Source organism: Lathyrus oleraceus, chromosome 6, assembly GCF_024323335.1.
Source record: "Lathyrus oleraceus cultivar Zhongwan6 chromosome 6, CAAS_Psat_ZW6_1.0, whole genome shotgun sequence".
Lineage (NCBI taxonomy): Eukaryota > Viridiplantae > Streptophyta > Magnoliopsida > Fabales > Fabaceae > Lathyrus > Lathyrus oleraceus.
The window spans coordinates 53,563,930-53,586,975 of NC_066584.1; the positions used below are offsets into that span (position 1 = coordinate 53,563,930).

At 35.2% G+C, this 23,046-nt stretch overlaps 2 pseudogenes; both read left to right on the forward strand.

Moving 5' to 3' along the window:
* Positions 1–3,960: 3,960 nt before the first annotated feature.
* On the forward strand, positions 3,961–6,528 carry LOC127093965 (uncharacterized; annotated as a pseudogene).
* An 8,917-nt stretch (positions 6,529–15,445) lies between these two features.
* LOC127093961 (peptidyl-prolyl cis-trans isomerase 1-like) lies at positions 15,446–16,161 on the forward strand (annotated as a pseudogene).
* The last annotated feature ends 6,885 nt before the right edge of the window (positions 16,162–23,046 follow it).

The following is a 23,046-nucleotide window of genomic DNA, read 5'->3' on the forward strand; positions in this document are numbered from 1 at the left end:
CGGCGGCACCGCTCAATTCGATCCGATCGGCCAATTCAAGGTTGCAATTCAATTGCAAACAGGTTTGCGTTACTATCGCCGCTTTATGTTCCGAATTCACATGTGATACCATAATTGAATGCATAAATATATTTGAGGTTTTGCATGTGGACTTAAGTATGCCTAGATACCTTGAATTGTTGTAATGAATGCCGTTGTTTTTTCGCTCTGTTTTGATTTTTGCCCATCTGACCTGTTTTATCATAACCATGCTCTGTTTACCTGATACTATTACTGCTTTGGTGCAACTCTTGATTGCATCCTGATTTGGTATGCTAACCCGTTTGCTGAATTTTGCAAAGGTTCATATGTCCCAGAAAAAGATCGTCGTTAGGTCTTCCACTTTATTTGTGGGATACCCTTGTGGAGGCTCACCCTAAATTGCTTAATAAATTTTAATGTGTTAATTTTAATAATTAATTTTAATGTGTTAATTTTAATGTATTAATTTTAATGTATTATTTTTAATGTATTGATTTTAATGTGGAGATTCATCATAATCACCTAATTAACTTTAAAATGTGGCCCTTAAATATGTGATCTTGGACCTCTCTTGTGCCTTACGATATTACGGTATTACGGTCATGTCCCGCGAATATGGGGATACACTTAGCAACGGCCCTTCGATTAAATCATCATAAAAATAAATCATGGTCCCTCGGATGTTGCCTTCGAATATATGATTTCGTCCCTCGATGACCCTTCGGTGTAGCCTACGGTTAAATGATGATCGTCCCTTCGAATGCTAAGGTATCCTTACAACTGTTGCCTTCAATGACCTATCCATGACCCTACGATGACCCTTTTGCATCCAAAGGATAAAATTACTTACTTCTCAATAGTAAGGACAGTTTTACCCTCATAAGGATAGGAAACGTTCATAAAAACCTTAGGAAGGTATAACTCTCAATTACTGGATCATAACCTAAAACATTTTCCACCCCTCACACTTTGCAAATCCTAGAAAATCACCACTTGGTATACATTCATACTAGAATCATTACCAAGTTATATTTTTCTAAACCATTTTCAAAACTAAACGAGATAACCACTTTGTATACATTCATACGAGAATCATTACAAAGTTAAATTCTCTTTTTCAAAACATTTTCTAAACAATTCACCGACACTTTTTCAGACAAAAATATAAGTGATCCAACAATTAAGAGCCCATGGATAACCATGGATACAAAGGGTGCTAATACCTTCCCTTTGTATAATGTACCTCCCGTACCTAAGAATCTAAATTAAGGTCTTTCCTGTTCTTTTCCACCTTTCCTTATTGGATAAAAGAAAAGTCGGTGGCGACTCTTGCTATCCGCGACATTGCGATAAAAACACAAAAAGTCAGTTCACCGTATGACAGGGTGATATCGGCTAAGTATGTGTTTGGATCGCTTGTGAGATCTATGCTCCTTACCTTGTACGATAGCACCATTGTTATCACAATATAGATCAATGGGATCCATAATGCTATGGACTATGCCAAATTCACTAATAAACTTATTGATCCAAACAACTTCCTCTGCTGCATTTGAGACAACAATATACTCGGCCTTAGTTGTAGAATCAACAACTATATCTTGCTTTGAACTTTTCCATCTTACAACACCATCATTTAAGCATAACTCCTAACCATATTGAAATCTAAAGTCATCTTTGTCTATCTAAAAGCTAGCATCGGTGTATATAATTACAACGAGCTCTTATTGACCTCCATATATCAATAATGAGTTCTTAGTCCTTCTCAAGTACTTAAGGATAATCTTGACAACTACTTAATAAGCATCATCGAGATCAGATTGGTACCTACTTGTTGCATTTAAAGCATACGAGACATCTGGTTGAGTACATAACATGCTCCACATGATAGATCATATTGCAGATGCATATGGAATCTTATTCATGTGATCCCTTTCTTCCTTAGTTAAAGGGGATTGTGTTTTTTATAGACACAAACCATGTTGCATATGTATAAATCTTTTCTTGGAATCATGCATATTAAAGTGTCTTGACACTTTTTCTACGTATATACTTTGACTTAGGCCAAACAGTTTTTATGATCTATCTCTATAGATCCTAATTCCTAATATATAGGTTGTTTCACTCAGGTCTTTCATAGAAAAGCATTTCCTTAGCCAAGTTTTCACTTGTTGCAATGTAGCTATATTATTTCCAATGAGTAATATGCCATCTACATATAATGTCAAGAAGAGGATCAAGCTCCTACTAACTTTCTTATAGACACAAGGATCGTCTTCATTTTTCATGAATCCACATTGTTTTATTGTTTCATCAAAACTAAGATTCCAACATCTTGAAGCTTGCTTCAATTCATATATTGATCAATGTAACTTACATATCTTTTGGTCTTATTTGGTATGTTAAATCCTTCAGGTTGTGTCATGTACACATCCTTAAGAAAATTCTCATTAGGGAAAGCAATCTTGACATCCATCTGCCATGTTTCGCAATCATGATATACATCGATAGTAAGTAAAATCTGAACATATTTAAGCATTGACCATGGTGAAAATATTTCATCATAGTCTACACCATCAATCTACTTATAACTCTTAGTAACCCATCTTTCCTTATAGGATGTACCTTACCATCCATGCTAATCTTCTTTTTGAAGACCCATTTGCATCCTATAGGATTAACTCCAACAAGAAGCTCTACCATGGTCCAAACCCGGTTTATGTACATGGAATCCATTTCATATTTTATGGCTTCTAGCCACTTCTCAGACTCATGACCAATGGTGGCCTCTTTATAGGTCGCATGCTCGTCTTAATCTACGAGTAATACATCACCTTGATCAGTTACGAGACAACCATATCTCTCAGGTTAATAGCATGTTCTGTTTGACCTACGCTGGCAGGGCCGGTTCTTTTCCTGTGCAAGTTGTGCAGTAGCACAGGGCCTCACTTTTTGTGGGGCCTCAAATTAACTATTATTAGTGAATATAAAAAAATTAATAAATAAAAATATTTTTGTATCACATATAATAAATAAAATATTAAATGCTGAAAAATAGGATATTTGGAAACCAAACGTTTTTTTTCTCCTTTCTCACACGTTCTCACTTCTCTCTCTTCTCAAACGTTATTCTCTTCTCTCTTTCTCTGTTAGAGCTGTTTGAAACCAGGAAAAAAAATCTTATTTTTCCTTTTCAATCCTCTCTTTTATCAGGTTAGTTTATTCAATTAGTTACTTTCCATTTTTTTTATTGTGATTATTTGATTTTGAAGGTAGAAAAAATAGTAATTTTAGATTTATTTTAAATTTTAGAGTGAAATCCTATTTTAGTTCCTGTATCAATATTGATTTTAGATTTTAGATTTTAGGGTGGAAATGAGGGTAACTTGTGTTCTTTATAAAATTATAATATATAAATAAATAAAATTTTATGGTGAAATGGGATACTAGTATACTGTATATACTACTCAGTAGTATCAAAATTCAAAACAAGAATACTGTTGGTATTAGTGACGATTTTTATACCTACTTTTTCTCATAAGATCAAATTGCAATTTGGAATCTTTCAAAGCAAAATTAGTATGTATTAGTATTGATATTTTTTATGATTAATTTATAATTTATTAAATGTAATTTATTTTCTTACTATTAATTTATAATTTTCTTTTAATTTATAATTATTAATTTTTTATGGTACTATATTAGAGAAGAATACAACATAATAAAATATAATTGAATATTAATTAAAGTCTTTTCTCCATGATTTAATTATTAATATTTTTTGATGATTAATTTATAATTTCTTTTATTTAATGTAATTGATTTTTTTTTTGTTATTGATGTAGGAACACAATTTCATAACAGGATAATTAGTAGATCATCGACGGACACAAAAGACATTGTGAGAAATTTCAGGTTTTTCTTATTATGTCTCCTAAGATGCCTCATAAGAATAGAAAATTTGAATGTGGAAATGATAAACGTAAGAAAAAGAAAAAAATTGAAGAGTTAATTCAATCTCAAGTAGGAGCTCTTGATAAATTTTTAATCAAAGAACCACAAGTTTCAAATGAAAGTCGTTATGTTGATAATATTGATAGTTTGCCTATTAAAAATGATAATCTTGATAGTGTGCCCATTGAAAATGATAATCTTGATAATGTGCCCATTGAAAATGATAATCTTAATAGTGTGCCCATTGAAAATGATAATCTTGATAATGTGTCAATTGTTGATGAAGTTAATAATGATGATGATGTCGATGATGATGATGATGATGATAATGTTGATTATGATATATTTGATCCAAGAAATTGGGATCGTCTTCAACCTAAACTGATTGATTTATTAGTTGTGAAAGGTCCTAAAAGAGATAATTCTATTGTGAAGGGTCCTAGAGATAGTTTGAATAGACGTTTTACGGTTAATTTATATACTAGAGCTTTAGCAAATGGAGAGGTGTGTGATAGAGATTGACTTATTTATTCGAAAGAGCTTGATAGAGTATTTTGTTTTTGTTGTAAAGTTTTTAAAAATGGGATTGTTAGGGGATAATTAGCAAATGAGGGTTATAATGATTGGGTACATGTTGATGAAAGAATTAAAGAGCACGAGTTGGGCATGGAACATGTTAAAAGTATGACTACTTGGTATGAGTATCGCAAAAGGCTGCAAAAATTTCAAACTATTGATAAAACAACTCAAAGATTAATTGAGAAAGAAAAGGATCACTGGAAAAATATTTTAAAAAGAGTTATTTCAATAGTGAAATTTCTTGCTAAACATAATTTATCCTTTCGTGGTTCTAAGGAGAAATCATACGAAGATAGCAATGAAAACTTTTTGGGTTTGATTGAAATGTTAGCTGAATTTGACCCAATCATCCAAGAACATGTTAGACGTGTTACAACTCAAAAAGTTCATATTCATTATCTTGGGCATAACATACAGAATGAGTTGATTTCATTGCATGGTTCTGCGATTAAAATTGAAATCATTAGAAAAATCAAACAGGCAAAGTATTTTTCAGTGATACTTGATTGTACTCCTGATGTTAGTCACCAAGAGCAGATGTCTTTGATAATAAGATATGTGGATATTTATTTAGCTTCTGTTAGTATTGATGAATCATTTTTAGGATTTTTGAATGTGAATGATACAAGTGGTCAAGGGCTTTTTGATGTTTTACAAAATGAATTGAAAGAACTTGGTCTCGACCTATTTGACGTGAGAGGGCAAGGTTATGATAATGGGTCCAATATGAAAGGAAAACACCAAGGTGTGCAAAAGAGATTTTTAGACATAAATCCGAGAGCCTTTTATACTCCTTGTGGTTGTCATAGTCTTAATTTGGCATTGTGTGATATGGCTAACTCTTGTATTGAAGCTAGGAATTTCTTTGGAGTTGTTCAACGCATTTATACAATTTTTGCCAATTCTACTAAAAGATGGCAAATTTTAAAAGATAATGTAAAAGGGTTGACTCCAAAATCATTGTCATTCACTCGTTGGGAGAGTCGTGTATAAAGTGCCAAAGCTATAAGAACTCAAATGTTAGAATTTACAAAAGCTTTGGTTGAAGTGTCAGAAAATGATCTTGATCCTAAAATACAAAATGAAGCTAAATTCTTAGCAACAAATGAATTTGGTGATTTTGAGTTTTTGATGGCTATAATCATTTGGTTTGAAATATTATTTGCAATTAATTCTGTTAGCAAACTTTTATAGGAAAAAGATATTCTTATTGATGTTGCTATGAAAAAAATTAAGGGGTTGATTTCGTATTTTGAGGGATATAGAGAAACAGATTTTTATAAGGTATTAATTAATGCTAAGGAAATTACGGTGGAATTGAATATTGCCCTAATATTTCCTCAAAGGCGTATAATTAAAAGAAAAAGGCAAATTGATGAGAATTTGAATATCCCATCAGTCGAGCTATCAGAAGAAGAATCATTCAGAGTTAATTATTTTCTTTACCTTGTTGATCAAGTTGTTGTTTCTCTTAATAAGAGGTTTGAGCAATACCAAGAGTATGAAAGTATTTTTTGTTTCTTGTTTACTTCTCACAAGTTACAATCATTAGATGATGCAACTTTGAAGTCTTGTTGTACTAACTTTGAGCAGACATTGAAACATAATGAGCAATCTGATATTGATGGGAATGAATTTTTTGCAGAGTTGAAGTTACTAAAAGAAATGTTGCCTGAAGAAACCATAAGACCTACTGATATATTACTATTTTTAAAAGGCTTGGATTGTTTTCTTAATACAATTATTGCATATATAATCTTATTGACTATTCCTCTGACAGTTGCTTCTGCAGAAAGAAGTTTTTCAAAATTGAAGTTGTTAAAGACTTACTTGCGGTCTACCATGTCACAAGAAAAGCTTAATGGATTGGCATTAATAGCTATTGAAAATAATATTTTGGAAACAATAAAATATGAAGACTTAGTTGACGATTTTGCTTCAAAAAGTGTTCATAGGAAGGCTCTTTTTATGTAATTAGATAATTTAAGTTGTAAGAAATGGTGTTAGTAGTTTAAACAATACCTTTGAACTTTTTGATACTTCATATGGTTAATATATAATTTTATCTTTTGTTTGTCATTTTTAATCATTAAAATTATATATATATATATATATATATATATATATATATATATATATATATATATATATATATATATATATATATATATATATATATATATATGTGTGTATATATATATATATATATATATATATATATATATATATATATATATATTATATATATATATATATATATATATATATATAAATATATATATATATATATATATATATATATATATATATAAATATATATATATATATATATAATATATATATATATATATATATATATATATATATATATATATATATATATATATATATATTATATATATATATATATATATATATATATATATATATATATATATATATATATATGCCCATTTTTAAAATTAGAACAGAGCCTCTGAATTGATTGGGCCGTTCTACTTGAGCAATTTCCTCTTCACAAATTACTTGTGTTTCCTGCTCTAATTCCTTCATAGGAGTATCAATGTTTTGTGATTCTTTAATTTATTCAAGCTCTACTTCCCTTCTACTGATCCCTTTGGAAGTAAATCTCTTTTCCAGGAATACTCTAGTTTGGACGACAAACACTTTGCCCTTAGAAGGATTGTAGAAGTAAAACCATTTTGTTTCTTTAGGATACCTCACAAATAAGCATTTGTCAATTTTGGCTCAAGCTTAGTTGAAATTTGTTGTTTCACATAAACTTCACAACAAAAAATATTCATGTAAGAAAATGTGGTTTCTTACCAATCCATATATCATATGATGTCTTCACAACCTTTTTGGATGGAACACGGTTAAGTGTGCAAGCTGTTGTCAATAGAGTATGTCCCCAAAAGGAGTTTGGAGTATCGACGTGACTAATCATGGATCGGATCATGTTTAACAATGTTTGATTTCTTGTCTCAGATACACTATTCTAATGTGGTGTTCCATAAAGAGTAAGTTGGGATATAAGCCCACACTCTTTTAGATGGTCATCAAAATCTAGGCTTAAATATTCACCGCCTCGACTGCTATAAGAGTTTTAATATTCTTACCTAGTTGGTATTGTACTTCATTCTTGAATTCCTTGAACTTTTTAAAGGATTCAGATCTGTGTATCACATGATTCGTAATCAAAAGAGTCCAAGAGTCCATCTTTATGGAGTTTGGGAATGAGTTTCTCATTTATGTGGCCTAAGCGACAATGACAACTTTAACTTGGATTTAACTCGTTAGATTTCATCCTTTTAGTATTAATGTTATAAATTGGCATTTCAACATCAAGGACATACAATTCATTTTTAATTTGTGTAGTAACATAGAATACATCATTCAAATAAATTGAGCAACAATTGTTCTTTATTATGAATGAAAAATCAAATGTGTCCAAACAAGAAAAAAAACAATATTCTTGTTAATTGCAGGTACATAATAACATTTCTCTAACTGAATTATTAAACCACTAGGTAAAGTCAATACATAAGTTCTTACGCCTAAAGCAGCAACCTTTGCTCCATTAGCAACTCATAGATCAACTTCACCTTTTGTCAATTCCTACTCCTTTTCATCCCTTGCACATTAGTAAAAATGTGAGAACCACATCCAATATCCAATACCAATGATGTAAAAGTAGAAAAAAAAATCTATAACAAAAATACATGAATTTGAAGTCTCTACTCCATCATTCTTATCTTTCAGGTACTTTGGGCAGTTTCTCTTCTAGTGTCTTGTCTTACCGCAATAGAAGCTCATTACGATAGCATCACTAGATATCACATGACCAAGGAAACTCACTTCTTTCAACCATAAGTCATACTTAGATAATTTTGCATACAGCTTATTTTCTTTCAAGGTATGCAATACAACTTTCAGATGTTCTTCATCATACTTAGAATATATCAAAATATCATTGATGAACACAACCACAATTTGATATTAGTATGGATGGAACATTCTATGCATGTACTCCACAGACACTCCAGGCGCATTAGACATACCAAAAGACATCATCGAATACTCATAATGACCATATCTCGTTCTGAACACATCTTCGTAATATCTTATATTTTCACACGAATATGATGATAACCCAACCACAAATCAATCTTACCGAATATGCAAGCACCAACCAATTGATCCATCAAATCGTCAATTCTCAAAAGAGGATACTCATTCTTAATAATAACTTTGTTCAATTGTCGATATTAAACACAAAACCTTATGATGTAGCACCTTAAACCCTAAAACACGAAATAATGCGAATATAAGACAACAACACATATAAAGTGTCACTCAAACACAACATAAACCTGCTATATAACACGAATTATATAAAAATGTCACAATTTAAACACCTGACATCACTTGCTCGCCTTTACACGTGCTCATCGAAGCGGAAATAAATCAATTAAAGCAACTTAACAACCAAATAAGTCTCATAACATAAAACATTGTTATGGAAACATGCCTTCAACATCAATAACTTCAAAACATATAACAAATAATGAGACCAAAATGTTTGTCCACCCAGTGTTACACACCAGAGCAAAGAAATCTAAATATCACATAAAACGGGAAAAAGAAGAACAACTTCAACGCCTTCCTTCAGCTTCTAAGCATCTACTCGTTTATCTGCTCGTTTCTACCCCAAGAAGGAGCACATAACCACACCAAAAACAAAGGTGTGAGAATACGCTCATAATATATAATGGTGCAAAAGTATGCCAGGGTAGCCTAAGCAACATCAACAATTATTCAACACAATTCCTTCGCATACACCACATAGGTATTCTCAATCGCTAATATCAACATAATCATTCAATTACATATCAAACACTGGATGCAATGTACTTAACACCAAGACTCTACAATGAATTTGGTACCATTATGCACAACACATGTCCATCTCGCTCCTAGATCCCTACCATATAACTAGAGCACACCAATTCGCTATTATCGCCATAAGTAACGCTTCACCGGTTCCCATCTAGAACCATCTTGTCACTCCTAAATCCACACCATTGGACTAGGGCACACCAAAATTATACCGAAGTTCGTACACCATGATGCATGATCTCAACAACATGCAGGATCACCAAATTATCACCATTATGCACAACATCATTCTCCATACAAAACAAGTGAATTAATCCAACATAACATGATAAACAACATAAAAAACCTTCAAACAGTGACCACACATTAGCCTAATCACAACATAATATCAAAAATTAGAATCGACATTCAATTCCAAGCAACAAAGCGAACAACGCTCATTATGGAAGTATGACGGGTTACCCGTCACCTTGCATGTCATCATTATGAGTACCATCCCATAAAATTATGCATGCGGACCATGACAGTATACCCGTCATAAATTTGATGCATGTTAGCGCCTCTAAGGTCATAACAACCTGGTCATCATTGGGGTGACACCCATCACCCTGAAGTAGAATAGAATATGCATTTTTTCCATTGGAGTTTAATTCAGAACTCCAATTTTCCCTTCCCTGGCCCCAAATCGAACAACAACGATCGGGAAAACATACTCTAACATCAATACAACATTTATCCATCAATTAACATGAATCTTATTAGAGTAAATCATGGATTTTATATGCTTTATTCATCAATTCCACAACACACATATGAACACACTTTCATACCAATTTCTTCAACAAGAACACATAGTTCTCATGGCAAAATAGTGCATGAAAGGAACATAACACAACAAATAATCATACTATTTCAAAATTCAATCTATGTTCATCATTCATATCAAGAGAGAAAAGTTATAAAGAAAACTAATGAGATTAAGGATTTCCCTCTGCATAATCATGCAAGTTACACTATATTATGAGTAATTCTCCTTTACCTTGGATTTTCCAGCAAAACAACTTCAAGCTCTAACGATGGAGGTTCTCCTAGCCCTAACCTCTTACGTAGAATAATCTCAAACCTCTCTGCTAACATTTTTATTAGTTATATAATTCTCCTAAAAATTATGCTTCTCACTATGCTCTCACTTACTCCCCTATTCACCACAATAGCATCCTTAACTTTTATTTTATTTTAATATTACTAATAATATATCCCTCGTTATTCTCTACTTTTTTATTTTCCACCAAAAATCTCCTTTCTATTTTATTTTAATTATTAAATCAAAATTATTACAATTCTAATTATTTATTTATTCTAGTCCTTCTACCACCCTACCAACACTCTCACTACACCCTCCTATGCCTCACATGCACATATAAATCACCATACATATTTAATTAAAAAAACACGCCAAGCACTAATTAATTAAATAAAATATGAAATAATCTGATTAAATAATTTAATCAAATTCTGGAGTGTTACAACTCTCCACCACTTAGAGAACTTTTTCCCTCGAAAATCACTTGAAGGAAACATAGTCGGATACGACTCTCTCATCTGACTCTCCAGCTCCCACGTCATGCTTCCACCAGCGAGTCTGCCCCACACTACCTTCACCAAGGCATCTCCTTACCACACAACTGTTTCACTTCCCGGTCCTCTATCCATATGGGTGATGCCTTCATATTTAGATTCTCTCTCACTTGTACATCATCCACTGGGATCACGTGAGACGAATCCAAAATGTATCTCCTTAATTGAGACACGTTAACTACACCATGAATATTAGCAAGCGGCAGTAACAAGGCAATCTGATAGGCCATTTCTACTATCCTTTACAAGATCTGATATGGACCAATAAAAGATGGAGCGAGCTTTAGAGACTTCAAAGCTTGACCAACACCAATTACCTGCGTAACTTACAAAAAGACATGACCTTCCTCTTGGAACTCAAGTGCTTTCCTCCTCTTATCATGGTAACTTTTATGGTGACTCTGTGACACTTTCATATTCTCTTGGATCATCTTGATCTTCTCAGAGGTTTGATGGATGATCTCAGGTACAAGCACAACACTCTCACCTGATTCATACCAACATAAAGGCGTCATACACCTCCTACCATACAAATCCTTGTGCGATGCCACCAATACTAGAATGAAAATTGTTGTTGTATGCAAAGTCAATCAATGACAAGTAGTTATCCCAAACACCTCATTATTCCATCACACAAGCCCTCAACAGATCCTCCAAGGATTGGATGGTTCTCTCTGTTTGACCGTCCACATGCGGATGATAAACAAAACTCAAATTTAGCTTAGTACCCATTGCTTCCTACAAACTGTGTCATAACCTCAATGTAAATCTCATATCTCTATCTGCAAAAATACTTGATGGAATACCATGCAAGCTAACAACCTTCTCAGTATACAACTCGACCAACTTCTATAAGGGATAATTAACCTTAATCAGAATGAAATGAGCCGATTTAGTCAGTCTATCAACAATAACCCATATGGAATCATATCCCTTCGTTGTCTTCAGCAAACTTGTCACAAAATCCATGGAAATATTGTCCCATTTCTACTCAGGGATGTTCAATGGTTGCACCAGAACCAACGACCTCTGATGTTCAAAGTTAAACTTCTGACAAGTCAAACAAGCATTAACAAATCCAACTACTTCCTTCTTCATTTCTAACCACCAAAACATTTTTTCAAGTTTTGATACATATTAATGGCACTGGGATGAATACTCATACCAATTCCATGTCCTTCATAAATAATACTCTTCTTGGCACATTTAGTACACAAACCTTGTCTCTGAACCTCGTCACATAATTCTCGTCGATTATGAAATCACCTTATTTTCCTTGATTGATTAACACTAAACGGTCAACCAATCCTAAGTCGATCTTATGACCCTCTCTGATCTCCTCAATAACACCATTGGTCAGCTTCAACATGCCTAACTTTGCACTGTTAAAAGTCTCTTCACACACCAAACTCGTGTATCTAAATTGCTCGATCAATTCAAACTCTCGAACCATCAACATTGACATATGCAACGACTTATTACTCAACACATCAGACATAACATTGGCTTTAACAAGATGGTAACTCAAGTCAAAATCATAATCCTTCAGAAACTCGAGTTATCTCCTCTATCTCATGTTTAACTCCTTCTGATCAAACAAGTACTTCAAACTCTTGTGGTCAATGACCACTTCAAATTTGGAGCCAAATAGACAATGTCTCCAAATCTTTAATACGAACACCATGACTTCCAACTCCAGATCATACGTACGCTAATTCCTCTCATGATCTTTCAATTGTCTATAAGCGTAAGCTATAACTTGAATATTCTTCATAAACACGCTGCCTAGACCCATCTTTGAAGCATTATAGCACATAACAAAAGATTCACTCAAATTCAGCATAATCAAAATTGGCGCAGACGTCAACTTCTCATTGAGTTCTTGAAAACTCTATTCACAATGCACATACCAAACATAAGCTTGACCCTTTCGAGTCAATTGAGTTAAAGACAATGCTTACTTCGATAAGCCTTCAATAAACCTCTTGTGATAACCAGCCAAACCAACAAAACTTATGATCTTTGTAACAGACTTCAGAGTCTCCCGTTGTGACATTGCATATATCTTCGACGGATCAACAAAAATACCCCACTAGAAATTACATGACCAAGAAAAATCACCTTCTTCAACCATAATTCACCCTTAGACAACTTTCGGTACAACTTATTCACCTTCAAGGTCTATAACACAACTTTCAGATGCTCCACATGTTCTTCCTCAGACTTGGAATATATCAAGATGTCATCGACGAACATAACCACAAATTGATCTAAGTACGAATGGAATATTCTATTCATGTACTCCATGACCACTCCAGGCGCATTAGACATACAAAACGACATCACTAAATTCTTATAGTTACCATACCTTGTTATGAACCCAATCTTCAGAACATCTTCCGATTTCACACGAATATGGTGATAACCTGAACGTAAATCCATCTTACTGAACACACATACACACACACACACACACACACACACACCAATCCATGAAATCGTCAATCCCGAAAGAGGATGCTTATTCTTGATTATAACTTTATTCTGTTGTCAATAGTCAACATACAATTTAGTGCTACCATATTTCTTCTTTACCAACAACATCGACACTCCCCGCGGTGAAACACTTGGTCAGACAAACTTCTTTTCAAGCAACTCTTCCAATTGCTTCTTCAGCTCACTCAACTCTGAAGCAAACATTCTATAAGTAGTTATCGACACATGACTAGTAACAGGTACTAAGTCTATAGCAAATTCAACTTCGTGCTCAGATGGCAAGTCACTGATATCATTTGGAAACACTCCCGAAAAATCACACACCACATGCAACTCACCAATCACAACTTTAATTTCAGCCTCCATATAAGCTAATATCATAAATACCTCAACATCATCCCTCATGAAGTCATTTAGTTAATTTGTAGACATAAAAAACTCATCACTTGTATCAAACTTTGGAAATGATATCGTCTTGTCGGAATAGTTGATATGAACATGGTTGATATCCAACCAATTCATTCCAAGGATAACATTGATTTGATTCAACGGTAGACAAACCAGGTATGTCCCAAATCTCTTACCATAAATAGTCAGCGGATAATTCAAACACACCCATTGTCACACCCCAATTTTGACCCTGAATCGCTGATTCAATACATTCATCATAGCTATTGCATGTCTACATAGCATACCATGCATTCCATACCGCATAGTGCCTAAAATATCAGTCGAAACAATTTTTTCGGATCTACAGACAAACCGGTTGAATTAATCAACGGATGTGCGTGAAATCAGTGGACGAAATTTTTTAAAATCAAGCTTCTAAACATCAATTTTATTAATCTACGTTTCGTGTAGTTTAATCTGGTATGCTCGATTAATTTTTCAGCTAATTTTTCGACCACTTTTTGATCAACTATAGCCTGTTTAACCGGTCAAAATTTATTTCAAAATTAAAAGAAATATTGTATTTTTTCCAATAAGTTTATTTCGCAGTGATCATTTTGGTGCATTCATGTTAATTTTTCAAACATTTTTGTGTCCGACTTTTATTTATTTTGAGTCCTTTTATATTTATTTCTTTGACTAAATTTTCAAAATAATTATTTAGAATTAGTTGTAATGTCATTTCGGTTTTGTTTAGATTATTTTAATATGTTTGATTTTATTGACTTTAATTATTTATTTTATTTTATTCTACGCTAAAATTATAATAGATGGTCCTTTTCGTCATTTATAAAATTTAGAAACCCTAGTTTAAGTAGTATATATAGTTTAGGATGTTGAAGTTAGGAGGAGGCCAGTCCAAGAACCTAACAACCGCCCCCATTTAGTTCTCTCCTCACTCAAATTTTCCAATCAGAATAATAAGAGGAGAGAGAGTGACCACAAAAAGACAGGCATTACATGACCGTTGAGGGAGATTTTCTTCTTTCTTCTTCTTCGGTAACCAAAAACCCACATCCGTCTCTCTTACTCCCACACGCCAAAATAAAAAAAATAAAGAAAGACGTTTTCTTCTTCTCCTTCACGCCTCACTTCCACTACTCACTACACAACTCCAACAGCCGCAACCTTCCGAAACACCACGCTTCTGTTCACCTTCACCATCAATCGCCCTCATCACCATATCCGCCGCCAAAACCTTAACCCATCGTCGCACCTCCACCCAACGACACCAACAATCCTGCGAGCAAACCCTCAAGCCGCCGCAAACCCACCATCTACCGTCAAAATCATTCGTCTTCACCACCCCAAACGCACCAACCACAAACCTTCGCCCTCACCATTTCTCTTCACCTTCAAAAAGAACCCTTTCTTCACTCTACACATCACACCGGTAAACCTTAACCCTTTCTCCATTACTATGATTCAATCGCTTCTCTAATCCTAAACCATGGCAAACCCTAAGGTTTTCTTCGACATGACCGTCGACGGCCAACCCGCTAGACGCATCGTCTTCGAGCTTTATGCCGATGTCACCCCCAGAACCGCTGAGAATTTCCGTGCTCTCTGCACTGGCTAGAAAGGAGTCGGTTGCAGTGGCAAGCCTCTCCACTTCAAGGGATCCTCCTTTCATCGTGTGATCCCTAACTTCATGTGTCAGTAAGGTGACTTCACCGCCGGGAACGGCACCGGAGGAGAATCGATCTATGGTTCCAAGTTCGCTGACAAGAACTTCATAAAGAAGCACACCGGACCAGGAATCTTGTCCATGGCGAACGCCGGTCCCGGAACCAACGGATCTCAGTTCCTCATCTGCACTGCCAAGACTGAGTGGCTCGACGGGAAGCACGTTGTGTTCGGTCAAGTTATTGAGGGATTGAACGTTGTGAAGGACATAGAGAAGGTTGGATCTGGCTCCGGCAAGACCTCGAAGCCTGTTGTGATAATTCTGGTCAACTCTCTTAGATGTTGATTGTTCTGGCGTTTTCTATCTGGTGGCTCTGAATTTTAATTTGATCTAAATTCTCAGTAGTGTTTTTGTTATTTGGTGTCGTTTTATTTTTGTTGTGTTAGGGTTTATGGTGATGCTACTCTTTTGATCCATGAAGGTGTTAAAGCTGAAGAGCTTTTTGAGAAAACCGGAGAGATTTGTTGGGGTTTCGGAAGAGACTACAACTGGTGTTAAGAGGCTTTATCAGATGCAAGCCAATGGAACTCTTTTGTTCCCTGCTATTAATGTCAATGACTCTGTCATCAAGAGCAAGTTTGACAACTTGTATGGATGTCGTCACTCTCTTCCAGATGGTTTGATGAGGGCTACTGATGTTATGATTGCTGGGAAAATGGGTGTTGTCTGTGGACACAAAGATGTTTTTTGTTTTATTTTTTATTATCTTCTATGTACTTTTCTTTTCCTAAAGGGTATGGTGGACCCGGTAAGTGTTTTGATTCTGGTCAAAATTTATGGTTGAAATCTGTTTCTGATTACTGTGTTCGTTCTTTCTTGGATAAATCTGTTGGAATTTAAACAGTTGTTTTACTACCTACTCATTTTGGTGTTCTTGAATTGGGTTCCGTTAGAATCTTACCTCAGAGCTTTGAATTGTTGAACAATGTTAAGTCATTGATTTCACTTTCAAATTCTATCACACAATCGTCGCCATCATCATTGTTGTTGTATCCTAGTCCTAGTATGATCAACGAGGTAAGAGATGATGAAAGTGGAATTTCAAATGGTGTTCATGTTCCACCAAAGGTTGCTTTGAATTTGAACAATGGTCGTTCACATTTTAGAGAGAAACTTGCTGTTAGGAAAATGGATAGTAGCATTAACTTTCCTAGTTCTAGAAATGGTGTTTCTAGAAACTTGCTTTAAATTATTTCTAGTCTTTTAATTTTAATTTTCTTTTATTTATGTTTTTTAATTATTTCTCTTGACTAATTTGGTTATTTAAAATATTAGTTAGCTGATTTATAAATTTTATTTGTTTGGTTGATTAGATCATAATTAATTAATTGTTTATGTTTAATTGCTAAATATTTTTATTTGTTTAACCGTGCTTAATCATTTAATGAAGTAATACATGTCTATACCTTTGCACATGTAAATAATCATACTCACAAACTTCACTAATATTTATAGTGATTCAAAATATGTTTCATCACGACTTCACTTCAAATCCTTTTCTCAATAAAATCCGAAGAAAAAGATTATCCTGGACGGAATATCCAGTCATAATCCCGAATATTAGGCCCAAGTTGTAAGAGCTTGCAAGCCCTACGTATTCGTCTTCTCTTCCAAATATTTGTAAATATTCAACCGTATTTTTCTCAATAAAATCCGAAGAAAAAAGATTATCCTGGATAGAATATCCAGTTATAATCCCGAATATTAGGCTCAAGTTGTAAGAGCTTGCAAGCCATAAATATTCGTCTTCTCTTCCCAACACTCCATTATTCAAATCATTTTCTTAACAAAGTTAGAAGAAAAAGGTTACCTGGATGGAATATCCAGTCGTAATCCTGAATATTAGGCTCAAGTCGTAAGAGCTTGTAAGCCCCATGTATTCGTCTTCTCTTCCAAATATTTGTAAGTATTCAAACGTCTTTTCTCAATAAAATTGGAAGAAACAGATTGCCTGGGTGGAATATCCAGACGTAGTCCCGAGTATTAGACACAAGTTGTAAGAGCTTGCCGGTCATAAGTACTCGTCTTTAAAACTCAGAAAATACTTAATTCATACCTTAACACTTTTTCAATAAAGATGGAAATGGAACATGGTGTATACCATGCGCTCCTGAGATTAAGATTCGAGGTGGATGCCTCGCCTATCTTAGCTCTCGCCATCGTTTAAAATTGTCAATGCGGCTTCTTCAAACCCTTTCTCAATCAAATTTAAAACACTTAATCCTTATCAAACACTTTTGCAAATAAGATGGAAATGGAACGTGGTGGATACCGCGCACTCCTGAGACTGGGATTCGAGATGGATATCTCGCTCATCCAAGTTCTCGCATTACTCAAAAATACATCCAACAAATCAAACTCTTTCTCGCCGCCATGCGATTAATTAGAAAAACCTTTTCGTAAACGAAAGATATCTTGTCTTAAGGTGACGTAAAGCAATGCTTCGGCCACAATTGTTGAGTTGAGATAAGTGACGTCTTTCCGAATGTGGATTTGTAAATCCCTTCGATGTGTGGTATACGTCTGCTCCTCATCTGTTCTGGGTAAAACAATGTTTTCGTCGATTAATACAATATAGCTTTCGCTAAAATCGACCAACAAACAAACATTTTTCTACCCAGAACTACGTAAGCCTTGATTTCTCCATCTGAGATACGTAGGAGCAGGATTTGTAAATCTTGTCAGGCCCACTAATAAAAAACTTAGGTTTAGTCCTTTGTCAAAAACCCAAAAAATATTCTCCTCTCTTTTATTCTTTCTTTCCCACTTAATAACTTGAAAAGCCTAACATTTCAACTAACACTAATGCACACAACTAACCTAATGGTTCCCGTTGAGTACAACGGACGTGAGGGGTGCTAATATCTTCCCCTTGCGTAATCGACTCCTGAACCCTGATTTGGTTGCGACGACCATAATCATTGTCGTTCTTTCTTGGGTTTTATCGATATTTCCCCTTTCCTTTTTAGGAATAAATAAAGTTCGGTGGCGACTCTGTTTAATCTATCATGCGAGCGTGTGATCGCGCCTCGCTAGGTCGTATTCCCATATTTTTCATTGAGGTACGACAAATGGCGACTCTGCTGGGGAATATTAAGATCCCTAAGTGAGTCAAGCCTAATTAGGTCATTTGTGTGCTTTTGTTTGTTTACTTGTGTGGATTTTCTTTCTTACTTTTGCTATCTTTATTGTCATATTGATATAAATCTGTTGTTTTGGTTCGATTATGCTCTGGCACTTGGATTGCAAACCTTGAGGGAAAGACTTTTTACCCCAGTCTCGAGTAAAAACATAAGATATGACAAGGTTGAGTAGTGCGGGTCCGCGAGATGAATTTCTCGTTGGATCGGTGCGAGAACCTTACTTAGAGTAGATTCTTGAGAGGATGTTGTCGCTCGGCAAGTAGGTTGCCGTAAGCTTCGATATTTTCATAAGGATCCATGACTCTAAGGACCATTTGTAGAACCTTAATCATGTGTCCAACTAGGAAAGATGGTTGTGTAGTATGGGTCTACGAGATGAATTTCTCGTTAGATCGATGCGAGAACCTCACTTAGAGTAGATTCTTTGGATGGAGTTGACGCCCGGCAAGTAAGTTGCCGCAGGTAGCAAACAGTCTAATGGATCCATGACTCTGGGAACCTTTGTAACCCTAGATCATACCCGGTGAGAACCTATTCTTGGAAAGTAATCAGATTCATCACTATCTCAGACTTTTGAACCCGTGTATTGAGAAAAAACAAATATGCATGGCTTGCATTGCATTCATTCACATTCCATTGCATCTGCATCTCATCATAATGCATGTCATTTTCCAGACAAAATACAAAAAAAAACTCATCCATCCTTTGTCCCTGATCAGCAAAGTGATTCCTGACACGCGTTTAGAACAAAGAACCATTCAAGAAGCATTGAAGGAGGAAGGCGCAGGTACATATATCTTGATTTCTGGGCCAAGTAATGTGAAAGAGAAAGGGCCCCTGAAACCCCTCAAGGTTTTGTACCACAAGGAAGAGGTCAAGGATGTGGCTAATGAGATATCATCGTTTCCTGGTAAGAGCATTGAGATATCGCCTTAGATTTCCAATGTCACGACCCATACCAACGAAAGAAAAGGAGAAGTGAGTAGTGGATCCAAGAGGGTTGCATACAACGATGAGATTGAAGGAAAAGAATTTGAAGATCATCGTGCCAATGTCAAAAAGCTCGTTGATCCCAACCTTCAAGTGGCTAAAAATGTGCAGTTAGCAATGCCCAAAGTGCCATACCAGCAAACACTACCTTTTGGTCTTCATTAGAAACAATCCTGGTTTGCTCCTCATCCAAATCAACAAGCCCAAGGCCCAAGATATCGAAATCAACGTCAAAATCAGCTTAGGCCTCAAAATAACTTGGAAAGAAGAAATGCTCATCGTCATCCAATCGTCATGACATATAGCCAACTTCTGCAGCCTCTGATTCAAAACTTGTTGGTGGTTCCCAAGTCTCTTAAGTTGGTTCCACAACCTTACCCACCCGGGTATGACCCAAATGTGCAATGTGGATATCATGCTAGATCAGAAGGGCATTCAACCGAAGACTGCAACGCTTATAAAGCCAAAGTACAATAGTTGATTGACAACAGGTACATAGCCTTTCAAGAAGGAAGCTTGGTGGTAAACGTTAACCCATCGGCCGGATAAGTGTTGTTGATTCTAAGTGTTGGCAACAATTTTGGTAAAACAAAGAGTGTTCACAAGATGTCATGTGTGATGTCTTAACATGAGATATCCTATGTACCTGCTGGAGTTGAAGAACATATGCAAGCAGGATTGTTTCAGAATGCCACATACATTGACAAGGCTTCTGATATTGGTTGTACCTGCTGGAGCTTATATGGAAGACATATGCTGCAGGATTGTTTCAGATGACATACATAATGTCATGGTATCTGATATGGTTGTACCTGCTATAAAAGGAAACTGGATTATGCAGGATTTTTCCAGATGTCAGACCCGATGTCATGACATCCTGAACACAGAACATTCAGTATGAATGTCTAGTGTTTTGTGATTGCACAATTAATGGCAATCTTTGGATGATTGAAGATATGGCTAGCTGGCGCATTCAATCATGGATTACAACCAGATTTACTTATTTTCCAAGGAGATCTTGAAGACTCAATCAGAATATTTGGTGAATATACAGTTTCCAAATATGGAGATCTTTTAGGAAATAAAAGATTGAAGACCATGATTGTAGCAGAAGGATTCTGCCAGCTCTGTAACAGCAAAGGAAAGATTTGCTGCGATTTCTGAAGGCCCAAATCCAGTTGGGTGATTAGGTTATAAATAGGAGATTGTAACCTAGGTTTTGTAAGCCTCAAACAATGTAAAAATTAGGGGTATGTGTGAGGTAAACCTCCCAATCTGTGGGAAGGTTACCAGGTGTTTCTCAATGCTTGAAAGCATGAGATTATTTGTAACTCAAAGCCTGTAGGCAAGAGTGGTTATGTTCTTGAACGAAGCTGTGAAGCATGTTCAAGTTGTCTAAGCATTACATGGTAATTGTAGTGATAGGAAAGGAAACTGGAGGTTTCTATCTAGGAGTGCCTAGGTATAAATTGCACTGGGTAGGGATTAAGTGAGGAGTTGTAAACGGTGGAGTTTAACTCTGAATTAATACTGCTAATGATGGATCTTCTTCCTGGCTTGGTGTGCCCCCAGAGTAGGTAATGTTGTACCGAACTGGGTTAACAATTACTGGTGTTTTTACCTTCTGCACACTATATTCTGTATGTTATAACTCAGTCTGATTTTAGTCTGTTTATGAAGGGAATAACAGACCTAACACATAGCCTGAAGTCTGATTGCAAAACAGAATGTTATGACATTCATTATTGACTGCTGTTACTGATAGACTGGTTGGTCTGCTACAGTTCATCCTTCTGTAATGTTGGAACATGTGATGTTCATATCAATGTTGAGACATCATGCTGAAAACTGGGCAGGATCAATAAACAAAAGGGTTATGTTTGATCTCTACTGTGTCTTTGTACTAGATGGACAAAACTGGATGTTCTTCTGTCCATGGTGGTAGATTAGCAGATGTCGTGACATCTGGGACTGTGTGCATATGAGTACTGGGTTTTATTTTTCCTAACTGTCTTGCTGTATTAGGAATAATGTTGGATCAGATGTCATGACTTCGTGTAAAACATCTGAACTCTGACTATACCAGAATTTCAAGTGTGAAGATCTCAAGGGGTGTCCCCATAAGTTAATGGATCAAGTTTGAAGAAGTCAATTCCCTAAAGCTGGCAACCATTTGGCTGTTTCAGCATTTCTTTTGAAGTTTCTTTGCATGTTGATTGTTAATTGCTTTTAAGCATTGTTGTTTTCTTTGAATTTGTAAGATTAATGAAATGTTTATGCATCTTTTGAATTGATCCATTCGTATTCACTCGTTTTTCATTCATGTTAAAAACTAAAATACTCCTCGCCATTCACTTTTGTTTATCAAACCGTTGTGTTAACAAAGATTGGAAGGAGGATGATGAAAACAAAACACCTGAAATTGTTGTGGTATGCTTTTGAGTAAAACCTTGTCGATGATGTAAGGCATTATTTCAAATCCCCAAACACTGAAGAGATAAGGAGTTAATCCCTAGTCAACCACTTTGAGCCTAGAAGTTGGTGTTTATTTCGGATCTGAAACCCTTAATCTTAACCTGGGGAAGGGTAGTTGTGTTCAGATAGTTTGATCATGCATTTGATCTTTCAAAAAAAATCGTCCATATGTACACCCTCCAATTAGGTTCCACCACATGTTATCCTTCGCGCACATGTTAAGGTGTCGAAGAAGTTGAGAAAAGCTAAAATTAGTGTTGGTTGATCCTCATCCACCAATAACCTGGCAGTCAACACGTAAAAAAAAACAGAAAAAGTCAGCTAAGTCAAACACCACAAAATGACTTAGGCAAAAGTCAGGGCATCCCGATGGACCGAAAGCTTCAAAGAAGCGGTCCAGGCAAAATCAGGGATAAAGGAAATCAATCAAAAGAGGTCATTAAATCCTCAACAAAAACAAAATAAGGTGACTGCCATTTCAAGAAAATCTCACCTTGAATCCTCATTTTCGCTTTCGCACCTTCGAAGTCGAATGCATGTATTGAATTAACTGAACATAGGAACTGGAGATCATCAAGAAGAAGGGGTGGGTAAAAAATAAATTTTGAGCCTTATATTTTTTTGTTTCAAAAAACCGTGAACCAGACCATGCTACAATCCTTAAAAGACCTAATTGAGGCAAAGTTTATTTTGAAAGCATACTATAACAAGGTT